Consider the following 5623-nt stretch of genomic DNA (forward strand, 5'->3'; position numbering starts at 1 on the left):
TGTTAATTTTGATCACCTGATCGAGATGTGGTCCAATTTCTCCATCGTATAATTACTGTTTTTTTTTTCTTGTCTTTGTTGCAACTAACAAGTGGCCTATGGGGAGATGTTTTGAGACCATGCAACTTTCCTGCTATTCATCAAAATACCCCCCTCGATTTAGCAACCATTAGTGACTCTTAATTGATCCAGCCTTTACTAGGATGGTTGCAAAAGACACATTTGCAATTCTAGCACCAGCTGACTCTTAGAACTTTGCTACCAACAAAGGAGCTCCCTTCTCCACGTGTATCTGTTTACCATCGGTATGGACACATAAAGTCCTATTTTTTTTTTTTTTATATATGAAATTTATTGTCAAATTGGTTTCCATACAACACCCAGTGCTCATCCCAAAAGGTGCCCTCCTCAATACCCATCACCCACCCTCTCCTCCCTCCCACCCCCCATCAACTCTCAGTTTGCTCTCAGTTCTCAACAGTCTCTTATGCTTTGGCTCTCTCCCACTTTAACCTCTTTTTTTTTCCTTCCCCTCCCCCATGGGTTCCTGTCAAGTTTCTCAGGATCCACATAAGAGTGAAACCATATGGTATCTGTCTTTCTCTGTATGGCTTATTTCACTTAGCATCACACTCTCCAGTTCCATCCACGTTGCTACAAAAGGCCATATTTCATTTTTTCTCATTGCCACGTAGTATTCCATAGTGTATATAAACCACAATTTCTTTATCCATTCATCAGTTGATGGACATTTAGGCTCTTTCCATAATTTGGCTATTGTTGAGAGTGCTGCTATGAACATTGGGGTACAAGTGCCCCTATGCATCAGTGCTCCTGTGTCCCTTGGATAAATTCCTAACAGTGCTATTGCTGGGTCATAGGGTAGGTCTATTTTTAATTTTCTGAGGAACCTCCACACTGCTTTCCAGAGCGGCTGCACCAATTTGCATTCCCACCAACAGTGCAAGAGGGTTCCCGTTTCTCCACATCCTCTCCAGCATCTATAGTCTCCTGATTTGTTCATTTTGGCCACTCTGACTGGCGTGAGGTGATACCTGAGTGTGGTTTTGATTTGTATTTCCCTGAGAAGGAGCGACGCTGAACATCTTTTCATGTGCCTGTTGGCCATCCGGATGTCTTCTTTAGAGAAGTGTCTATTCATGTTTTCTGCCCATTTCTTCACTGGGTTATTTGCTTTTCGAGTGTGGAGTTTGGTGAGCTCTTTATAGATTTTGGATACTAGCCCTTTGTCCGATATGTCATTTGCAAATATCTTTTCCCATTCCGTCGGTTGCCTTTTAGTTTTGTTGGTTGTTTCCTTTGCTGTGCAGAAGCTTTTTATCTTCATAAGGTCCCAGTAATTCACTTTTGCTTTTAATTCCCTTGCCTTTGGGGATGCGTCGAGTAAGAGATTGCTACGGCTGAGGTCAGAGAGGTCTTTTCCTGCTTTCTCCTCTAAGGTTTTGATGGTTTCCTGTCTCACATTCAGGTCCTTTATCCATTTTGAGTTTATTTTTGTGAATGGTGTGAGAAAGTGGTCTAGTTTCAATCTTCTGCATGTTGCTGTACAGTTCTCCCAGCACCATTTGTTAAAGAGACTGTCTTTTTTCCATTGGATGTTCTTTCCTGCTTTGTCAAAGATGAGTTGGCCGTACGTTTGTGGGTCTAGTTCTGGGGTTTCTATTCTATTCCATTGGTCTATGTGTCTGTTTTTGTGCCAATAAAGTCCTATTTTTAAGGGTTTGTAATCCGTTATTTGATGATTATGGTGTTCAAATGGTTCCAGATTTGGCCACAGGGAGCCCCTTCACGCTGGTGCCCACGTCCTGGTGACATGCTCAGCGCTGTTTCTGAATATTTCTTTATTTCTAACATCGTAAGAGGTGCATGCCTACCTCGTACTTACACGCCCCTTCCAGATTCGTCATTTCCCTGAGCGGCTCTGGGGGTGGAATTACAGACCAAGATCTGAGAGCTACTAGAACGCTCTTTCTTTTTCACCTTTTCAGCAGGCAAAGCCAGGACACAAATAATGTGATTGTGTGTGTGTGTGTGTGTGTGTGTGTGTGTATAAATCCGTGTGCACAGGTACGCATATACATACCATACAAATATACATCCATATGTATATACAGGTGCACACAGACATATTCCCCTTTCAGATATCATGATTTTGTATGTATGCCTCCAATTCCATAGAGTCTGAAGTTTTGCAGGTGCCCCGGTGGTTCCTACATTAGGCAGGCAGGAAGAGCCGGTGTAGACTGAGCAGAAGAGAAAGACCACCCGCAGGGGGCAAGTGGGGCTGCCGGCCCCCAGGGCGAGAACAGCACAAGCACGGACTGAGCGGAGGGAGTGGCTGAGCCTGCCAACCTGGACAAAATCTCCGGGAGGTTCCTTTTCCCACAGTCCTCTCTCCTGACGCCCCCCACAGCACACCCAGCCTTAGCGTGTCAGGTTTGTGCAAACCTCTCAGCGGTCCTGAAGGAATGGTCAGGTAATTCAAATAATGCTCCATCAAGATACAGGGGGCGTGTGCTGCTAAGGGACAGGTGCAGCCTGAAAACATAACCTTGGGGGTAGAGAGAACCATCGCCAAGAACAAAACCCACAACGCATGTGCTTGGGGGTCAAAGTCACGATCCATCTCAGAATATCGGCTTGGAGAATTATCCAAGGATATTGCAGAAGACGAATCACGGGAAACTTGAAGAATTAAACAATCCTCCCAGCAGAAAAGCAGGCAAAGAAGGACTACAAATGACAATGAATGAGAATATGCTCATCCATGCTAATGATTCAAGAAGAGGAAATGTGGATATGACACAAAATTACCTATTTTTTTTCCAGAAGTGTTTAGGTAATTGAAACGAAAAAGGAATCAACCTAAGCAGAGAAAAAGATATAAGATATATTAAAGAAAATATAGGTTGTGACATTTCCTCTGCCATGCATGTGTCAGGTCGAATTGTCCATGTGGATTTGTCTTCTCCATTATTAGGCTCTGGAGTCCAAACTTATTCAACTTTGTATAATTAGCACCTAACATAACGCTCGGTACATCATAGGTTCAAAGAAGGAAAAGCCATATTTCTTGACCACAGAGCAGCAAAAGTAGGAATTAATAGTAAAGGTTTATGGGGATGTAAGGTACAACGTGAGGGAATGCAGTCAATAATTTGTAATAACTTTGTATGGTGACAGATGGTGACTAGACTTATCCAGGGGATCATTTCATATTCTATAAAAATATCAAGGCACTATGACGTACACCTGAGACTAATAGGATATTGTATGTCAATTATCCTTCAGTAAGAACCGAAGTTTATCTGCTGCTTGGAAATCAAAAATTCATGTAGAGGGCGCCTGGGTGGCTCAGTCGGTTAAACGTCCGACTACCGCTCAGGTCGTGATCTCACAGTTTGTGAGTTTAAGCCCCGCGTCGGGCTCTGGGCTGATGGCTCAGAGTCTGGAGCCTGCTTTGGATTCTGCCTCCTTCCCTCTCTGCCCCTCCCCACTTGTGCTCTCTCTGTCTCTCAAAGATAAATGAAAAAAAAAAAATTCATGTAGAAGTGTATATGTGACTGTGTGTGTGTGTGTGTGTGTGTGTGTGTGTATCTTACACACGGGGATGGGAGCCGGTATCTATGGATGTGTCTGTGTGTGGTTCTGCCCAGCTGTGGCTTGCATACCAGTGTGGGTATGTGCCCCGTTTTACTTTGTGCACAGCCGTGGTCAGTGTGTGTGGCACATGCTCAAGGCAGAAGCCCAGGCCTGTGGGCCCCCAGGAGGTGTGGCAGAGGGAGAGACACTGTGCTGTGGCCGGGTCATGAGCTCCGGAGGCTGAGCCCCTAGCCAGCCTGGCCCTACGTCCTGCCGTAGTAGTGGGGCAGGGGCCAGGGAAGCCAGGGACGAGGCAGCAACCAGAGGGCAGGACAGCAGGACAGCTCAGTGCCTTGAGATCATCTCTCTGTGAGTAGCACCCAAGGTCAGCCCCGTTCAGCCCCCAGCACATAGCACCTGCCTTATGTGCTTCCTTCCACGTCATACCCTCTTTTTTTTTTTTTTTAATTATTTATTTAGTCTTGAGAGAGAGAGAAAATGCAGAAGTGGGGCATGGGCACACAGAGAGAGAATCCCAAGCAGGCTCTGTTCTGTCAGCACAGAGCCCGACTCAGAACTCCAATCCACGAACTGGGAGATCACGACCTGAGCCACGATCAAGAGACGCTTGGGGTGCCTGGATGGCTCAGTCTGTTGAGCGTCTGACTTTGGCTCAGGTCATGATCTCACAGTTCGTGAGTTCAAGCCCCACCTCAGGCTCGCTACTGTCAGCCCGTCGATCCTCTGTCCCCCTCTCTCTACCCCTCCCCTGCTTGCACTCTCCCCAAAATAACTAGTAAAAAAATAAAGTCAGACACTTAACCAACCGAGCCACCCAGGTGCCCCATACTCTGAGGAGTGAGTCCAAGATTCTCCCACTCCTGCCTCCCTGGTGGAGGTTTGGAAAACCGGTCCTGGCAAGAGGAGGGGGACAGCGTGTTCCTCATGGGAAATCAGCCCCACAAGTGCCTTCTAATAAACGAGCGCAGATTTCAGAGCGGCGTGGGGGCTCGCGGGCTCCGCGGGCCGTGGAATTCAATATGACATGCTTCAGCCTGCCCGCTAATGGGCTGCGGCCGGATGCCACGTGATCCAACCTTCCCGGGGACATTAAACGATGCTGAAAAGTGGCCCAGATTTATTTACTGGGACAGTGCGTGTTCCTGCCCGTGCGTGTGTGGAGAAACGACAAGTCCTCGTGAGCGGGTGGGAGGAGCTGGGGTTTCCGCGCTGCCCCAGGGCCGGGGGAGGCAGCCCGTCTCCTCCTCCTTCCCGGCCCTGCCGTGGGGCCTGCCCAGGCCTGGGATGGTCACCGGCTCCTCCAGGTGACACACGACCCCATGACTTTAAAAGAATTTTTTTTTAGTGTTTATTATTTTTGAGAGACAGAGAGCAAGCAGGGGAGGGGCAGAGGGAGAGGGAGACAGAGACTCTGAAGCAGGCTCCAGGCTCTGAGCTGTCAGCACAGGGCCCGACGCGGGGCTCGAGCTCACAGACCGCGAGATCATGACCTGAGCTGAAGTCGGACGCTTAACCACTGAGCCACCCAAGTGCCCCTAGGACCCCACGACTTACGGTGTCAGTGTCCCCGTGTGTCAAATCCTTCGTTGCTTCAGCATTTCCTCTCCCACCTGTCGGTTCACTCATCCCCCGAACATTCCACCTGCTGTGCTCTCAGTGTTGACGTCCAGTCCCTGCCTGTTGGGAGGGGGGTGAGACCACGATCAAGCCACCGTCATGAGAACAGCCATCGGCTTTGCTTCCTACAAGCTTCTTGAGTCTGTGCCCTGTGTCTCCAGAGCCACTGACGGCTTACAGCCGCCACCCTGCTGCCCCTGCGCCCACCTCGCTCCACTCTCCACTCACGCAACCCCCGACGCCTCGAAGCCCCCCGCTCCAAATTCGAAACCTGCTTATTTCAACACACAAGCCCATCTGAGCGCTCTCCAGTGACAAGGAGGAAATCCCTGGTGGGCCGGCACCCTGCAGGGCCTGGCCTTCTCCTGCCTGCCAGCCTCTC

Source organism: Puma concolor, chromosome D4 (genome assembly GCF_028749965.1).
Source record: "Puma concolor isolate L17-30 chromosome D4, mPumCon1.1.hap2, whole genome shotgun sequence".
In the NCBI taxonomy this organism is placed as follows: domain Eukaryota; kingdom Metazoa; phylum Chordata; class Mammalia; order Carnivora; family Felidae; genus Puma; species Puma concolor.